Source organism: Triticum dicoccoides, chromosome 5A, assembly GCF_002162155.2.
Source record: "Triticum dicoccoides isolate Atlit2015 ecotype Zavitan chromosome 5A, WEW_v2.0, whole genome shotgun sequence".
Taxonomy (NCBI): Eukaryota; Viridiplantae; Streptophyta; class Magnoliopsida; order Poales; family Poaceae; genus Triticum; species Triticum dicoccoides.
The window spans coordinates 712,687,276-712,707,018 of NC_041388.1; the positions used below are offsets into that span (position 1 = coordinate 712,687,276).

The 19,743-nt window shown below is 45.1% G+C and overlaps 1 long non-coding RNA gene and 2 pseudogenes across 1 annotated transcript; all 3 read left to right on the forward strand.

The window, feature by feature from the left end:
- Nucleotides 1–946: 946 nt before the first annotated feature.
- On the forward strand, nt 947–1,879 carry LOC119300589 (annotated as a pseudogene).
- Nucleotides 1,880–6,687: 4,808 nt separating this feature from the next.
- On the forward strand, nt 6,688–10,958 carry LOC119298621. The gene is made up of 4 exons (XR_005145899.1): nt 6,688–6,945; nt 7,464–7,555; nt 8,217–8,290; nt 10,896–10,958. It is a non-coding gene; the product is annotated as an uncharacterized LOC119298621 (long non-coding RNA).
- Nucleotides 10,959–17,117: 6,159 nt separating this feature from the next.
- Nucleotides 17,118–18,680, forward strand: LOC119300590 (annotated as a pseudogene).
- Nucleotides 18,681–19,743: the final 1,063 nt, after the last annotated feature.

Consider the following 19,743-nt stretch of genomic DNA (forward strand, 5'->3'; position numbering starts at 1 on the left):
GCCGTCCTCACTAGCAGGTGTAGCTCGCCTCCATGCGCGGCAGCGCCGCCCCGGCCTTCGCCAACCGCCACGTCTACACCATCGTCACTTCGTCAGCACCTGCTGCCGCATCGTGTAGCACCCCGGCACTAAGTGGGAGGTCCTACGGTGCGTCCCAAGAAGACCATGCAGCAGGTCATTCATTGCCTCTTCGTTCCCCTTGATAACATTTAACCCACCTCAATCGTCAATGAGCAGGTGGGGTTCCTTCTCACCAATTGCATGTTCATATTAATTGTGCACATGATCATGAACACGTATGTTTTCCTTTACTTCTCCATTTCTTAAGATTGTGATAATTTAACTTGCAGTTGTAGTAGTGCTTTTGTAGGTTAGTGTACTGAAGTAATTGAACGTATTCATGTGTTTTTGCTATAGATGATTGATTGGATTATCCTAAATGCTATCACTCCAAAAATTTGATCTTGAGCACACTGAAACACTCGGGAACCTTGAGTATCTAAGCAATTCCTACTAGTTGTTGATTCTACAAATCTTATATAACCAAGCAAGTTTATGTGTGCAGACCAAATTCATTGGACGCTCCAAAGCAAAGCGTAGATTGTCTATTAGGGGTAATTTCTAAACACTATGATATGTCAACAATGAGGCCTATCTATTTGTTTTGTTCTTCCTTTCTGGATAGAGTTTGAGGAACAAATTCTATATATTATCTATCCCTAATAATAAAGCACGGATTGACTCCGTAGGTTCACCGTCACAATACGCTTTCGCCCAGTCATAATACGTTTTTACGATTCGTGTAGACAAAATCGTAATATAAACGAGGTGGTACTAATTAGCTCTAGCTAGATTGGTTGGTTGATTCGTGTCAACAGGTGCTCTCTTCCGAAAGTCCACCGATTACGTGGCCTCGACCTCGTTGCTATCAGCAGCGGCAGCAAGCATGCAGCGGCAAGGGGAGTCCGGCGAGGACATCGTGATCGTGGGAGCCGGGCTCGCTGCCGCGCTCGGGCTGCACGGGAAAGGGGTGAGGAGCGTGGTGCTGGAGTCATCCCCGGCGCTCCGGGCCTCGGGGTTCGCCTTCGCCACCTGGCCCAACGCCTTCCGCGCGCTCGACGCCCTCGGCGTCGGCGACCAGATCAAGAAGCTCCACCTGCACATCCAAGGGCTGCGCGTCATGTCAGCGTCCACGGGTGAGATAGCGAAGGAAGTGGACTTCAGGGACGAGTTCCGTTGCGTCAGGCGGGGCATGCTGCTGTAGGTCCTGGCGGCGGAGTTGCCGACGGGCACCATCCGCTACTCCTCCAGGATCGTGTCCATCGACGACGGCGACGGCGACGGCGCCAAGATGCTCCACCTCGCTGACGGCTCTATTCTCCGGGCAAAGGTGCTGGTCGGCTGCGACGGGATCAACTCCGGCAAGATGGCTGGGGCTCACCAAGCCGTCGGGCGCTCGGCCACGCCGGCCCTCGCGCGTTACCCCCGACGGCCATGGTTTCGCGCCCAAGTTCTTGCTGGCCGGCGTGGCCTGGGCACTTGGGCGGCAAAACGGCTCGTGGTGGCACGGCGGCACGATGGTGCGTGCGACGCGGCCTTGGCCCATCGCAGTGGTGCCAAAAACGCGATGCTCGCGGCCAGGTAGGCCAAGGCGCGTGGGTTGTTCGGGAACGCGGTTGCCGTTGATGCATGGTGGTGACGGCCAGGAGCGGCGCAGCGACTCCTGCAGGCAGACGTGTGATGCTCGCGACAGCGCACGGGAGGCGGAGGCATGCGAGTGAGAGCCGGCGACGCGCATCAGATGGCAATGGCATTGAGGCTCGGCACCGGCACACCAGCGGCAGCCAGCAACGCAGCGAGCGGCTGCATCGAGCCGTGATGCGAAAACCAGCATTCCAGCAGTTGCCTAACAGCCCGAGCATGCACTGCTGCGGAGCCAAAGCACGGCGGAGAGTGCAACCTGTTCGGGAACGGCTGCACGCTGGCTAACACTCGAGGCAGCTCCCAAACAGTAATATTTCTACATATATTACACACGTATTCTATTTATTTCTCTTCACAATTTTTTAATTTCATCGTACATATAGCAATGTATGGATATGCACAATGCCAATGCATCTGATAACAACGCAAGTCCCTCCCATTGCATGTTGTATTTTTTATATGGATTACATAGTTCTGCAAGTGCACATATATATGCCAACAAAGCGAGCTTATACTGGATTTTATTACTATTGTGCTCAAGCTATAGTATGAAGCTTTAATTAGCACTTAATTACTCTTCTTGCTATTCTTGCAAAGGTAGAGGGATCATGCCTCATATGCAGAGTTACGCCACATATGCAGAGTTACGTATACTTAAGAATCAGGAGCAATTTCGTCATATTTTTATTTACTTTCTACGGCTTCTTCTCCGAGTGCATATTTAGTGTATATATGTAGAACAATGACATCTATGCTGATATGTGTATGCAACTCTCCTTATTTTGTTAGTTTCTACAAGGGTCTATCACAATTTTGTTTTATTTGTCTGGGATGATTTATTTCCCACTGCTTGTAATTTGTGGTAGAGAAATTGAGAGGGAGGCCCCACTGTGAGAGTTTGCAGTTTGTATGTTGATGTTGCTTGCGGTGGTGAATGGAAAGCCGGCCGTGTAGCCGTCTGTTGCGTAGTTATGTGCCGATGTTGCTCACAATGGTGAATCGGAAGGCCGGCCGTGTAGCCGACTGTTGCGTACCATGGTGGCAGTGGTCAGCCTTGTGAGGAGGAAAGAGAAAATTGTTATGTAGATCAGTGGGTAGCAAGAGTTTCGCTCTGATCATGTGCCCCTCAAGCACAGGCACGCGAAGATGGACGACAATAAGATTGATCATATGGTTACGGCTAAAAGTGTAAGTGGTCAGGGGGGAGGGGGGATTGAGGAGAGATGGCATGGAACTGACCAAAGTAAATGGGAGGGAACCGATGAGTGGGGGAGGGATGCATCGGTGATGGAAGATGTGACTGGTTGCTGAGTTGCTAGCTAGGAGAGCAAATCGGCCAGTTGTGGTTCATGAAATTCGTGTTCGCTCCGTAGAAAAAGCACGAGCATAGAATATGTATACCCGTTGCAACGCACAGGCTCTTTCCCTTAAAAGATAATGCATATTATTGTCGAGCATAAGAAAGATCAGAACACAATGATGACTACAAAAAAGTAAGGGAATCTACAATGCAAAGCGCTTAAGTAGACACTTAAATAGGAAAATATACAAATAAAATAAACATCCCAAAAAATAAAAAGGAGCTAACGACCCTTCTCTTCAACGCAAGGTGCTAACCAAGACACTAAAAATCAGCTAACCACTCGTGAGTAGACACTAAAAACATCTAATGTACATAATTTTTTTATTAATGAAAATATACAGTAGAACTATTGTTCTACGGTTTCAGGGCCGAAAAAAAACTAAATTGGGTATGCAAACCAGGAAAAATTACAGAGCAGAACCATGGTGGATTGTGTTTGTCTAGTCAATTTGAAGCCCTAGAAAGCAAAAATCTAATTTTGTATTACCAATATCTACGCTAATTACAACTCATTGCCATGACATTGCCTATCTCTTTCGTGGCTACCTGGTCTCATTTCTGAACAATGCAAGAATGGTGGTAACTTCTGAAAGGATCAACTTATATGAAGCTCAGATCAGGTACCATACATCACATGTTTCGTGAGAGCACACTTGCCAAGAAGGAAAATTATGTGAACTAACATCAACTAACACTGCAAATGTGCCTGCCACCATCATATTTGACTTGATAGCTCCCCATCATGTTCTTTCATATCAAGGCTATCCTAAATCATCTTATCTGCAAATAAAACATGACACATTGATAATATTTTCTCAAACATATTTAAAATGAGAAGGATGTTGGTAGAAAATAATTTTCTTCGTGTAGAGAACTCCAACAAACACATGACATGCGAGTTAAAATTATCCACAAGGCCTTCTCCCCAAAGCGATCAGCTTCTCCTCCACCCGTCGGTGTAGCTGTTTGGACCTCTGCCCTTGTTCAATGATGGATCCTGGGAGGCGACCCTGCCGGTGAGGTTGTTGGCCCCCTCTCTCTTGACTTGCCACTCCAGCAACAAGAGGACCCTATGACTTTGGTGTTGTAAATTTATAGTTATGGTTAGGGTCATAGGTCATGCGCCAACACTCCCATGGTAGCGACAGACGACAACGCCGTGTAGAATAAGTTCACCCTGGATTTGTCTCCAACTTTGCGACGAGGAGGATTTTCTTGAGTTATTTTTCCGCCATTCCTCTTGGGCGGCAGACATAGGTTTGTCGGGTATTGCAAGTGAGGCGGCAATGATATTAGGCGTTGTCGTCTTTTGGATCCGACCGCATTACTAAGGAGTCTCTTCTGTCTGTCATGGTGGAGTTTGTGAGAGTTGTTTTAGGAGTATTAGACCAGGTACTATCCCTGGTCAACGCGGGCTCCAACAATGATGCCCCCCACCCCACAGACACAACTCAGAAAGTGTATGGGTGATTGTGCTTTGAGGTTGTGATCTATCTATAAAGGGGAGGCAAGTGCCCTTTCGGATGTGGGCGATTATGCATCCGACTTGGACAAAATCTCCACCGAGCGCCTTGGCAACCGACATTGTAATTTCTATGAAGTACCTTGTGATTTCTTCCATTACCAACATATTTTTTTCTATAACATTGCACGCATCCCATTTGTACCGAACAAGAAGATATACTCCCGGTGTAAACTAATATAAGACCATTTAGATCAATAAGTAGTGATCTAGACGGTCTTACATTTAGTTTACAAAGGGAGCACCTTATAATGTATTGATTTACTCTCAACCAGCATCGACACTTAGAAAATATGACGGAAATAGTAATTGGCGAATGTTCGCCAGGTAGCAACTACCAACAAACGCCTAAACTGCCACACGACTGTGACGACCCGTGTCATTATTACTATAGATAATGACACTAGTCCTTGGATTATTTCTTGACAAAATCTTGTCTTGTCAAATAATAATCCATGTCAGAGATATGCAACAGGGAAATAGCTAGAGATGGTCATTTATATTACAATACCTTGTCACACAGGGCTAAAAGTCTCAGGTAGGCTTCTCACATGTTTTGCCAAATTATTACATCTTCTAACACCGGAGTTCCAACTAGCAGTACTAGATAGATGATGATAAAATAGTTTCTGGATTACACAGCTAGATCATAGTTACTTATTCATCCCAACCCTCATATGTGGCATCCAGATCGTACATAGCACTAGATGGATCCACATCTAGGTCCCCTGTGTAGTTGTAGTCATCACCATTGCTCTCCTCACTTGGTCCAGTAGAATTCTCATCCAAGCTTTGCTCTAAGAAAAAGATGATTAATAGCAAGAGTGAGTACAAAGTACTCAGCAAGCTCAAAAAGCAAAATGCAACACTCATGATAGCTCAATATAAATCAACAAGTCCTACCTCAACTCAACACCTTTCAAAATAAACATTTGTCGCAGAAAGTTTATTTCAATTTATAAAAGCTATCAAACACTCGTATTGCGAGATAGACCACCAATAGGTCCCCATAATCCCCAATCCAAGAGACTGGCATGAATTCATGTTTTCCTTTAACTCTGCAGAGTTTGTATCACTTTACCCATAGAGCTCGAAACCATAATTGCCATCTGCATTTCCTTAGATGCGAGACATGGTTCAGAACCTAAGCTTTTTCCCATTTGTATATTATATCTCCACCCGGCTAGTGTCACTAGCCGTTGTGTCGGGTTTCGGAACCCGCACTCCACCAACGCTTAATATATATAGCGCTTGCTAATGCACCCATCCGGCATTAGCGTGGGAACTCATCGCCCATCCTACTACTACTTACCCATGTGGAGAGTATAATAACTTGATGGTATTGGGCTCAACTCGTCTTAGACGAGACCATGGTTGATACGGTTGTAGTACGGCGCATAAAACGAGGGAAAGTTATTTAATTCTTAATATACTAGCCATATGTAGAGGGCCCCACCTTCCAGTATGTCCATCCAGGGCACCCTCTACCCATCAAATAATTATAAAAAAATAAATAAATCAATGGATTAGCTGCTCCATCAGCTAACCCAACTTTTTGGCAATATTCACTCCACACAATTTATTACCAAAACATTTTATGCAAGTTGATGATAAGATGCAGCAAAGAATAGTGTTTTTCAAAAATAGCTCTACTTAGCATGATCAAGGAGAGCTTGTTTGAGTTCTCATACTCAGACCCGGACTCAGTTTGCTTCTGTAGCGTCTCCTTCTCCTGACTGTACTCGCTTCCTGCAGTTCGTCAAATATATATTTCGAGACTAAGTCGAGTGAATACTAGGAAAATGAAAAAGTATACGAAGGTGCAGTGTGGTCATCCTACATTCAAATATTACTTTTTTTCCTAATGTCTTTTTACTAAGCTTGCATTAGTATGCGTTACTAAGCTAATTTATCCTCCACGTGCCCTCTCTCTTTCTCTAAACTAAGCCTATCTCTCTCTTCCATGTACTAGTTCTGTACTAGTAGTCCTCAACCGAACAGAACACCCACTAGTACTACTAGTCCAGTGAGAACACAAGTAATAATACAGACTGATGCTCCTCTGCTCCTTGCCCAGATCGGCGGCGCCGCTAGCGACGGGAAAGATGCCGCTGCTAGATCCTCCACACTCTCTCTCCCTTGACGTGAATCCCCATATTATCCCCATGAATTTCAGCCTCAACTCTCTAATCCCCCTCTGTGTGTGTGTTCTTTTGGCTTGCAGGTCAAACCCTATTGGGGATGTGATTTCCCTGCTCCTGATTGAAGTGGTTGGCGTTGGGCGCCGCCGTGATGCTGGATGGTGCAGGTCAGAGCTCCAGTGCGTGTCCGTGGAGCAGATCCACCATGGGTGCAGGTTAGTGGTGCCCTTGTTCCTTTCTCAAATATTTAGGATAGTCAAGTTCTCAGATTTAGTAGATTAAAATGGCTCCCATGTGTGTGTACTGAACATGTTCACCCCTTTGAATAATCTTGGTGTATTTCTGCTGCCTAATTAATCTGGGAACCTTTTATTTTACATCTTAATGCCTTATCCATGTTTCCTAGTACTGTTGCTTCCAAGATCTGGGGTAGATGTTCCTGCTGTGACTTTTGTGCACCTATGAATAATTAGGTTACTTCTGCGTGCATCTGTGAATGACTATGAGACTTGTGTGTGCATCTGGGCTGGTCTTCTTTGTGTATGTGAGAAATATATAGTGGCAGAAGAAGAAGAACTCACCTTTCTTCTTTTGCCCTCTCTGTTGGTCCTACGCTCCAAGTCCACTCCAGTAGGCTAGATTGTAGCTCCATCATGTCCCCTTCAGTCTACTGATGATTTCTCAGGTCACCATCTTCACTTATTGATCTTGGATCTTTGTTGGTTGTGAACAGGGGAATGGAAATGCTACTGAGAAGAAGAAGAGAGCTTGGTCTGGCTATTTGGAAGCAGAGTGAAGAATGTGCTACGGTGAAACCTTAGCCAGGTTACTCCTCCTCTCTTTCTAGTACCTAGCTAGTTATGGCTGCCCATCCCTGCTGTACAGTATAGTCATTTGTGGAGTCTCTCTATTGGCGAGTTGCAGCCCATGCCTAGACCAACTGTTGGTCAATTGACTACTGATATCTATAATGCACGTGATGATGGTGGTCAATGTGTATCCCAAATATGTCTCACTGTTTACTGCTTTGACCACAAGGTATTTTTGAGTTGGTCTAAGTTTGGTGTGCCCTTTGTTGTATAGCTTAGCATAGTCTGGTCTCTCTCTCTCTTTCTATATATATATATATATATATATATATTTTCAAAGATTTGTAATACACTTGCACAGCTATACTGTCTGAGGTTTATGAATATAAATATATATATATATATATATATATATATATATATACTTGAGTGGTTATGAATGCTTGTTGAAGAAATCTGATATGTATTTGCTTAATGAATTCTACTTAATTATCTAGTTAAGGGTGGAAATACTATGTGAAAATATACGGGTCGTTACATCCTACCCTCCTTAGAAAAAGATTTCGTCCTGGAAATCGAAAACTTACTTAAAAAGGTTGGGGTAGGTTACTCGTAGGTCTTCCTCCTTCTCCCACGTCGCCTCATGAACTGAGTGGTTCTTCCATTGCACTTTGCAGAACCGAATGGTCCTTGTCCTGAGCTTGCGGTCTTCAACTTCTAAGATCTTCAATGGTCGTTCTTCATACGTCAGGTCTGGTTGTAATTCAATTTCCAAGTCTGATACTTGTGGTGGTGGCTCGTTGCATTTCTTAAGTTGAGATATGTGGAAGACATTGTGAATTCTTGATAAACATTCTGGTAAATCCAACTTATAAGCAGATGTTCCCTTTTCCTCCAAAATTTTAAATGGCCCAACATATCTAGGACTCAACTTTCCTTTGATTCCAAAGCGTCTAACCCCTCTCATAGGTGATACTTTTAGATACACCAAGTCTCCTACTGCCAAATGCATAACCCTCCTATTACGGCCAGCATAGCTCTTTTGCCTATTTTGTGCAATCTGGAGTCGTTCTTTGATTAGTTGGATCTTCTCATCATTCTCTCTCACTATGTCAGGACCAAGTAATGGTCTCTCTCCAACTTCATACCAGCATATAGGTGATCTGCATTTCCTCCCATACAATGCCTCATATGGAGCCATTTGTATGCTGGATTGATAACTATTATTGTAAGAAAATTCTGCTAGGTGTAGATGCTTATCCCATGATTCTCCAAAGTTCATTACACATGCTCTCAACATATCCTCAAGGATCTGATTTACCCGCTCTGTCTGGCCATCAGTTTGGGGATGATAAGCCGTGCTAAAGTGGAGCTCTGTTCCAAGAGACTTCTGTAGGCTCTTCCAAAAGATTGGTGTAAACACGGAACCTCGGTCATATGTTATGGTCTTTGGCACACCATGGAGGGTAACTATCCTCTCTAAGTACAGTTCAGCCAACTTATCAAAGGAATATTTCTGGTTTGTAGCAATGAAGTGTGCTGACTTAGTGAGTCGGTCGACCACAACCCATATAGCATCCTTCTTTTTCGGTGTCATAGGCAAACCAGTAATAAAATCCATACAAAGATCTTCCCATTTCCACTCTGGTGTCTCTAATGGCTTTAATAACCCGGTAGGCCTTTGATGCTCCACTTTTACCCTCTGACCAGTGTCACACTTGCTGACATATTCTGCGATTTCCCTCTTCATACCAGGCCACCAAAAATTTCCCTTCACATCCTTATACATCTTCGTGCTCCCAGGATGGATAGTGTACAAAGTGTCATGAGCTTCATGCAAAATAATTTCCTTGATCTGTAGGTCATCTGGCACACAGATCCTACTATGGTTCTAAAGAACTCCTTCCTGGTCCAACCTGAATTGTGAAGGCTGTCCCGCTTGAATTCTTCTCGTTTCCTCCTTGATGAATGCATCCATTGCTTGCTTTTCCTTAATCTGATCTAGCAATGTGGGGTGAAATGTCATGGCTGCTATATTAGCACTAGATGTGGCCTCTCTCAGCTCTATTCCCATCTTTGCAAGATCCTGCAGTAGCTCTTTGCCATACCCTTCAATTGATATGTGGTTGCATTGCTTCTTTCTACTAAGTGCATCTGCCACTACATTTGCCTTACCAGGGTGGTAGTTAATTGTCAGATCATAATCCTTGATTAGTTCCAGCCACCTCCTCTACCTCATGTTCAACTCTTTTTGTGTAAATATGTATTTGAGACTCTTGTGGTCGCTGTACAGTGTGCACTTAGAACCATATAGGTAGTGCCTCCATGTTTTCAGTGCAAACACAACAGCTCCCAACTCCAAGTCATGGGTAGGGTAATTTACTTCATGTGTCTTTAATTGCCTAGAAGCATAGGCTATCACTCTATCATTTTGCATCAGAACACATCCTAGTCCAGATTTTGAAGCATCACAATACATCACATAATCTTGTCCACTTTCAGGTAATGCCAACACTGGTGCGGTAGTTAACCTTTTCTTTAGTTCCTCAAAACTTCTCTCACACTCTTCAGTCCAAATAAATTTAGCTTCTTTCCTAAGCAATTTGGTGATTGGTGATGTAATCTGCGAAAACCCTTTTATAAATCTGCGGTAGTATCCAGCAAAGCCCAAGAAACTCCTTATCTCACTTGGGTTGGTCGGACGAGCCCAAGACACAACTGTCTCAATTTTGGATGGGTCAACCTCAACTCCTCTTCCTGAAATTACGTGCCCCAAGAAAGCTACTTGGTCCAGCAAAAACTCACACTTACTAAATTTTGCATACAACTGATTCTCTCTTAAGATTTGAAGTGCTATCCTCAAGTGTTTAGCATGCTCTTCCTTGCTTCTTGAATATATTAATATGTCATCAATAAAGACCACTACAAACTTGTCCAAATATTGCATAAAAATCTTGTTCATCATGTTCATGAACATAGTTGGGGCATTAGTTAGACCGAATGGAACCACAGTGTACTCATGGTGTCCATATCGAGATACAAATGCCGTCTTCTCAATATCCTCTTCCTTCACTTTCATTTGGTGATATCCAGATCTCAAGTCAATTTTCGAGAAGACACATGCACCCTTGAGTTGATCAAATAAATCATTTATTCTCGGTAACGGATACTTATTATTTACAGTTACCTTGTTAAGGTTTCGAAAATCTGTGCATAGCCTCAACCCTCCATCCTTTTTCTCTGCAAATAATACTGGTGCTCCCCATGGTGACATGCTTTCCCTAATGAATCCTTTTTCCTTCAGCTCATCCAATTGTCTCTTTAGCTCCACTAACTCCGGCTGTGACATTTTGTAGGGTCTTTTGGAGATGGGTGATGCCCCAGGCATTAAAACAATGCTGAACTCTGACTCCCTATCAGGCGGCATACCCGGCAGTTCATCCGGAAATACATCAGGAAACTCACAAACTATAGGTATATCTTTTATTTCTTTCTTTTGTCCACTTGCTGCCATTACTAAGGGATTGTTGGGTCTGGTTCTACTTCCAAAATATATCAGCCTAGAGCCATCAGACTTCCTTATGGATACACTTTTAAGTTCACAATCTACTTTTACTCCATTAGCAGCTAACCAATCCATCCCAAGGATTATTTCTAACCCTGACATCTCTATAACATGCAGGTCTGCTGAAAATTTGGTGTTGTGGATTATTATTGGTTGATTTCTGCGCATTGCCTCTACTGTAATCTTCCCTCCAGGTGAGTTAACTCCTAAAGCCTTTACCAACGGTGTGCATGTTAATCCATTCTTATTCACGAAATCTTGGGAAATAAATGAGTGTGTGGCACCGGTATCAAAAAGAACTGTACCAACTGAAGGAGGAATGAGTAGTTTACCGATGACAACATCTGTAGCTTCTCCTAGTTGCTCTGCAGCCACATAATTCAGCCTTGGTTGTCCTCCTACTTGTCCTCCCCGCCCAGCTCCTCTTGCTGCATAGTTCATAGGTCCGCCTTGTCCTCGCCCAGCTGGTGGACGATGCACTTGAGTCTGCTGTATAGGTGGCCTTGTAGGATTCGTGGGAGGAGAGGTGCAATTGAGCTTGTGGTGTCCTGGTCTCCCACAATTGAAGCAAAGTCCTGCACCCGTCATACAATCTCGAGTAGCATGACCTTCTCCACACTTCCCACATTTAGGAACAAAGGTTGGATGAGTAGGAAATCTAGGCCGTGGTGGTGGCATATGAGGACGCATTGGTCCAGGCATCATAGGACGTGGGTGATGCATCATGGGGCGTGGATCTACCCTTGCTTTCTTCCTTCTCTCTTCACTTAGGTTAGCATGCTCATTCTCAAGTATGAAGGCCCTGTTGACAAGGTCTTGAAACTGGGTGATCCCGTGAATTGAGAGGTGCATTTTCAGGAATGGATGCAGCCCCTCCATAAACTTCTCCACTTTCTTGGCTTCAGTGTTCACATCATCTGGAGCATATCTTGCCAAATCATTAAACTGGTTTAGGTAGTCGTTTATCCTCTTGCTACCTTGAGTCAGATTGCGAAACTCCCTCTTTTTGATATCCATCTTTCCCTTTGGAATATGGGCCTGACGAAAATTCTCCTTGAACTCCTCCCAAGTGATAGGCTGATTATTTGCTCGGTTAAGGCTGAAATTTCTCCACCAAGCTGCTGCTGGTCCAGTTAGCTGGTGTGATGCATATCTCACCTTCTCTTCATCTAAGCACCCCACGGTTTCCAGATTGTGTTCTACTTCTAACAGCCAGTCATCTGCCTCTAGTGGATCCACCGCCTTGGAGAATGTGGGTGGCTGAGTTTTCAAAAATTCTCCCAAGCTAACTCCTGCACCGGGTAGGTGTGCTTCTCTAGGAACTAGTCTTGTCAGTATCGCTTCGAGGAAGCGGTTCTGGTTATCTTGGGACTCCCTTCGAGAATTCTCCATGAACTTAAGGACATCTCCTAGATTGCCTTCTCCACCCATAAGTCCAGAAGTTCCAGCATTGCCCACTTCTGGATTGCTTGGAAGTTGCGCCGCTCCGGGTAGGGCACTTTGATTTTCTGAAACTGGAGTACCCCCATGCTGATCATGGGCGCTTGATCCCAAACGAAAGACAAGGTCTTGCTCAGTCAAACCATTGTTATTCATCCTGCATTTTTTTCTAGTTAGTTGGTTACTTCTTTGCATGATTATTGATTCAAATCAGCAAGCACAAGTGCAAGTGATACCAATAAATAGCATGCTGTCCTTAAATTTGCAGTAACCCAACATGAAGTGCAATCATGGTGGCAAATGCCTCTTGCTAACCAGAATGATACCACTCTGATTACTCACTAAAGCACACAATAGTAAGGTACTATGAGCCTCCTAATGCACACAAGCTATATACTACAGAACAAGCACTTATATTACATTCAGTACATCACATAAGTCTTGCTTAAGGGCATAACTGCATTATAACTAGAGCACACACCACATAGGGTTCAGTCCCTACTAGTACATAGAGGACAAACTCTACCTTGCAATTCACACATATCTTACATAAACACACATATTCAGGCTGCCACTACACTAACTACTGCTGATCCCAAAAGATTAGTCTATGGCCAAGGCGTCCCACGCCTAAGAGTCTGGAAGATTGGAACTTGATTAGGCGATGCCGCTGCCACCGCCATTGTTGCTACCGCTGCCACTTCCATTGCTTCCGCCACTGCCACTCGTGCCAAGACCAAGTACCCTTGCATAGGTAGCAGCCTCCCTGTACTCCCTCGAGCTGACACTCATGTGTGGGTGGACAAATTCAGGTTGGTGTGGTCGTGGAATAGGGAAGTGGGGTAGCTGCTGCTGCTCTATATCTGGCTGTAGGGCTGGTTCTGGTTCAACTATATGTCCAGGTAGCGGTTGGGGTGGTGCAGGTGGTACGTTTGGTGAGGGTGGAACTAGTGGCTCATTTGGGTTCTCTACTCCCTCAACTTCTTCCTGTTCCTCTAGTTCTACTTCCTCTGGATCCTCCTCTTCTTCCTCTTGAACATCACCTGGTACTATTATAGGATTAAGAGGACCTCCAGGCATAGCATTTAGTGCTCCCTGAAGCACAATCCTATCATGTTCGCTCATCTGATAGCATTGATACCAGAATTGGGTTGCTTCCTGGTATCTAATAAGCTCATCCTTCATTGTATGATACATCATCGTATCAGCAATCATTGTCATACTAGAAGTGGTGCTAACTGTTGAAGCGACAGGTGTTGGCTGAGCTGATGAAGACACAACACCCAGGCTTGCTCCTCTAGGTCCTTGCTGATGGTTCTGCCCAAAACCCCCAGAATCAAGTGCTGGCAAGTCTCGGTATCCGGTGGTGCGCAGTCTCTCCAAAGCGTGCTCGTAGTCCAAGCATAGCTTCCTTGACAACCTCCTGCATGGGTAGAGTGTCATCGGATGACCGCTGCATTGTGGAGAGCTCCACATAGAAGTCCATGTCTGATGGAACACCGCTGAGCACCACAACTACACGCCTGTAGGAGTGTGTTCCATCATCTGGCATCTCTTCAAAGAATTGAGGACATGGTGCCCCAAGCTCCTGCATCATTTGCCAAAGTAGTAGGACATGCTGGCCACGAACCCTTGATGGTGGAATTCTAATTCGAACCATCCTGCAACAGGCTTCTAATTAGCATGGTAGTCATCTAAAGTTACTGGACAAAATAATTATGATGTGGGATTTATTGGTAGTGCAATATAGCAAGTATGGGTTCCAATTAAAGTATTCCTACCCTCTAACTATCTGCGTGGCCCTCAAAAAACTTGGCTCTGATACCACCCATGACGACCCGTGTCATTATTACTATAGATAATGACACTAGTCCTTGGATTATTTCTTGACAAAATCTTGTCTTGTCAAATAATAATCCATGTCAGAGATATGCAACAGGGAAATAGCTAGAGATGGTCATTTATATTACAATACCTTGCCACACAGGGCTAAAAGTCTCAGGTAGGCTTCTCACATGTTTTGCCAAATTATTACATCTCCTAACACCGGAGTTCCAACTAGCAGTACTAGATAGATGATGATAAAATAGTTTCTGGATTACATAGCTAGATCATAGTTACTTATTCATCCCAACCCTCATATGTGGCATCCGGATCGTACATAGCACTAGATGGATCCACATCTAGGTCCACTGTGTAGTTGTAGTCATCACCATTGCTCTCCTCACTTGGTCCAGTAGGATTCTCATACAAGCTTTGCTCTAAGAAAAAGATGATTAATAGCAAGAGTGAGTACAAAGTACTCAGCAAGCTCAAAAAGCAAAATTCAACACTCATGATAGCTCAATATAAATCAACAAGTCCTACCTCAACTCAACACCTTTCAAAATAACCATTTGTCGCAGAAAGTTTATTTCAATTTATAAAAGCTATCAAACACTCGTATTGCGAGATAGACCACCAATAGGTCCCCATAATCCCCAATCCAAGAGACTGGCATGAATTCATGTTTTCCTTTAACTCTGCAGAGTTTGTATCACTTTACCCATAGAGCTCGAAACCATAATTGCCATCTGCATTTCCTTAGATGCGAGACATGGTTCAGAACCTAAGCTTTTTCCCATTTGTATATTATATCTCCACCCGGCTAGTGTCACTAGCCGTTGTGTCGGGTTTCGGAACCCGCACTCCACCAACGCTTAATATATATAGCGCTTGCTAATGCACCCATCCGGCATTAGCGTGGGAACTCATCTCCCATCCTACTACTACTTACCCATGTGGAGAGTATAATAACTTGATGGTATTGGGCTCAACTCGTCTTAGACGAGGCCATGGTTGATACGGTTGTAGTACGGCGCATAAAACGAGTGAAAGTTATTTAATTCTTAATATACTAGCCATATGTAGAGGGCCCCACCTTCCAGTATGTCCATCCAGGGCACCCTCTACCCACCAAATAATTATAAAAAAATAAATAAATCAATGGATTAGCTGCTCCATCAGCTAACCCGACTTTTTGGCAATAGTCACTCCACACAATTTATTATCAAAACATTTTATGCAAGTTGATGATAAGATGCAGCAAAGAATAGTGTTTTTCAAAAATAGCTCTACTCAGCATGATCAAGGAGAGCTTGCCTGAGTTCTCGTACTCAGACCCGGACTCAGTTTGCTTCTGTAGCGTCTCCTTCTCCTGACTGTACTCGCTTCCTGCAGTTCGGCAAATATATATTTCGAGACTAAGTCGAGTGAATACTAGGAAAATGAAAAAATATACGTCGGTGCAGTGTGGTCATCCTACATTCAAATATTACTTTTTTTTCTAATGTCTTTTTACTAAGCTTGCATTAGTATGCGTACTAGGTGTGCACCTGGATAAGTTACTAAGCTAATTTATCCTCCACGTGCCCTCTCCCTTTCTCTAAACTAAGCCTATCTCTCTCTTCCCTGTACTAGTTCTGTACTAGTAGTCCTCAACCGAACAGAACACCCACTAGTACTACTAGTCCAGTGAGAACACAAGTAATAATACAGACTGATGCTCCTCTGCTCCTTGCCCAGATCGGCGGCGCCGCCAGCGACGGGAAAGATGCCGCTGCTAGATCCTCCACACTCTCTCTCCCCTGACGTGAATCCCCATATTATCCCCATGAATTTCAGCCTCAACTCTCTAATCCCCCTCTGTGTGTGTGTTCTTTTGGCTTGCAGGTCAAACCCTATTGGGGATGTGATTTCCCTGCTCCAGATTGAAGTGGTTGGCGTTGGGCGCCACTGTGATGCTGGATGGTGCAGGTCAGAGCTCCAGTGCGTGTCCGTGGAGCAGATCCACCATGGGTGCAGGTTAGTGGTGCCCTTGTTCCTTTCTCAAATATTTAGGATAGTCAAGTTCTCAGATTTAGTAGATTAAAATGGCTCCCATGTGTGTGTACTGAACATGTTCACCCCTTTGAATAATCTTGGTGTATTTCTGCTGCCTAATTAGTCTGGGAACTTTTTATTTTACATCTTAATGCCTTATCCATGTTTCCTAGTACTGTTGCTTCCAAGATCTGGGGTAGATGTTCCTGCTGTGACTTTTGTGCACCTATGAATAATTAGGTTACTTCTGCGTGCATCTGTGAATGACTATGAGACTTGTGTGTGCATCTGGGCTGGTCTTCTTTGTGTATGTGAGAAATATATAGTGGCAGAAGAAGAAGAACTCACCTTTCTTCTTTTGCCCTCTCTATTGGTCCTACTCTTGCTGCTCCTACGCTCCAAGTCCACTCCAGTAGGCTAGATTGTAGCTCCATCATGTCCCCTTCGGTCTACTGATGATTTCTCAGGTCACCATCTTCACTTATTGATCTTGGATCTTTGTTGGTTGTGAACAGGGGAATGGAAATGCTACTGAGAAGAAGAAGAAGAGAGCTTGGTTTGGCTATTTGGAAGCAGAGTGAAGAGTGTGCTACGGTGAAACCTTAGCCAGGTTACTCCTCCTCTCTTTCTAGTACCTAGCTAGTTATGGCTGCCCATCCCTGCTGTATAGTGTAGTCATTTGTGGAGTCTCTCTATTGGCGAGTTGCAGCCCATGCCTAGACCAACTGTTGGTCAATTGACTACTGATATCTATAATGCACGTGATGGTGGTGGTCAATGTGTATCCCAAATATGTCTCACTGTTTACAGCTTTGACCACGAGATATTTTTGGGTTGGTCTAAGTTTGGTGTGCCCTTTATTGTATAGCTTAGCATAGTCTGGTCTCTCTCTCTCTTTCTATATATATATATATTTCAAAAATTTGTAATACACTTGTACAGCTATACTGTCTAAGGTTTATGAATATAAATATATATATACTTGAGTGGTTATGAATGCTTGTTGAAGAAATCTGATATGTATTTGCTTAATGGATTCTACTTAATTATCTAGTTAAGGGTGGAAATATTATGTGAAAATATACGGGTCGTTACAACGACCTTTACCCTACTCTGCAGATTGGATAAGTTTCTTACAAGCAAACTTAAAGAAATGCCATAGCAGTTTTGCAAAAAAGCTTCCCAGTTCCCCCAAATACACTAAAACTGCCCGACGAACCTTGGCAAATGTCATCTCTTGTGGTGAACGTTCGCAAGACATGGCAACCGAGTGAGTCGTCGATGGTGCCGGCTGAACCGAACTCTCCTCAGCCTCTACTCTGAACCTCATCCCCTGCTTTCTTCTTCTTTCTTCTTCTTCTTCTTCTTCTTCTTCTTCTTCTTTCTTCTTCTTCTTCTTCTTCTTTTTCTTCTTCTTTCTTCTACTTGTAACCTGAACTGGTATCCTGCTACCGATTCCATGAATCAAGGCATCAATGGAGAGAGGCCCTGGACGGAAGAGTGATTCTTGTGTGTGCTTGATTTGAACAGCAGAAATGAGATTCCATCAAGTAGATTTTGAACAAGCAGATTCAGCAAGTATTACAGGTTATATGGTTCTGGGCAGCAGCCGCGCGCGTAGCGGCTTGGCCATGACGACGGTGAACTCAGGCTTCTCGGCCAAGTCCACCTCGTCGCCTGCAACCTCCAGCGTCGTGTCCTCCTCCGTTGGCAATGGCACTGGCTTGATCTGTTGCTTCTTGCGCTCCCTCCGCGGGTCAATCAGCGGCAGGAAGAGCTCCTTGTGCCGTTGCCTCAAGGCGAGCGCCGTCTTGAGACGCCCGCGGAAGATACGCTTGGTGATGGCCGAAAAGAAGGCGAAGACACTCGTTTTCCGCGCGGCGAACATGAGCCAATCGCGCTGCGAGCTTCTGGCCGAAGCACATGAGCGCCAGGAGGAAGAACATGGCGTGCCGGAATGCGTCCATGACCATGACCCCGCCGTCGGCGCCGAGGTCGGGCTCCCACAGCTTGTCAAGGAGCACGCGGCGCGAAGAGGCGGGCACGGGACGGGTGCAGCGTCTCGGAGACGAGGTTCCGCCGCAGGAGGCGCCATGCGGGCCCGTAGCTGGCGCCCGAGACGGTGCATCCGCTGTTGATGACGAGGTCCGGGCGGTCGGCCAGCGCTCCACCAGGAGAGCGTGGGCCACTCACCGGTCAGCCACGAAGATGGAGAGGCACCGGAGGAGGTGCTCAGCGTCAACCAAGGAGATGCGCAGCAACAGCACGGCGATCGGGCCCGGCGGGATCTTGGGTTTAGCGGCGCCGTGGTGCGCGAGTAGGCGGACGAAGAGCGGGATGAAGAGCAGGAGGAACCATGCGACCTCCATGGTGACTCTGACTCCTTTGCGTTGGGTTGCTCCACCCCGGCCGACCGTCACTTGAGCTTGGGCCCCCATGACGGAAAAATGAGACCAATCCGAAGGTTAACCCTCGTTGGCTTTTTTATTATAGGAGAAACTCCGTGAGTACCGCGCGTTCGTGTCGAAACTTGAACTTAGGTGGGCTGGCAGCAACCTCAGCTGCCCAACCAACGGGTCGACGCCTCGTCCTCCGCCCATGACGGAGACTGCTCAACAATACCACGTGACAATGACATGATGTGGAAAGATTCTTGAGCAAAGCATGTTTATTTATCAATTTATCAGCTGCCAACAAAGGACGGATACGGACGATTTAAGAGATTCATTCTCGAAAAAATAAATAAGAGAGAGGCCTTGCAACCACCCATCTTTCAGTTAGTGAGGGAGACTGCCTCGTGGGGCCCTTTTCGAACACAAACAGGCCAGTAACACTGAATACACAAACATTTTTTGGTTTTCTCCCAGGTGCGTCCGCCCAAGAAAATAATCTTATACGACCTGGTCGTATGTGTCTGACCGAATCTCAAAGCAGCAATCTTCGTTCCGCAGGAGACCCTCTTCTGCATGTGACAGGTGCCTGACCGAATCTCAGAGCAGCAATCATCGTTCCCAATTTCACCCAACCTTGATTCTTACGTCCAGAAAGCCATCTGCATCCTTCCAAAATTCCAGCTCTCCGCCGGCGGCGCAGCAAGATGGCACCACTCGACGACGGCAAGGGACCTATCAGCGAACAAACATGGCAGGCTCTTCAGTTGAACCTCCTCTGCCCACAGCTCTTCCACTCCAACAAGGATAAGCGATGGACGGTGACGCGAGCTGAGCCAACGAGGAACCTGACCATTTCCGGCAGGGATGGAGCACCAAGAGTTCGTCCTTCGTTGAGGAGCTCCCAGTAATTTTTTTTTTGAAAGTATACATACGTAGTAAGAGCAG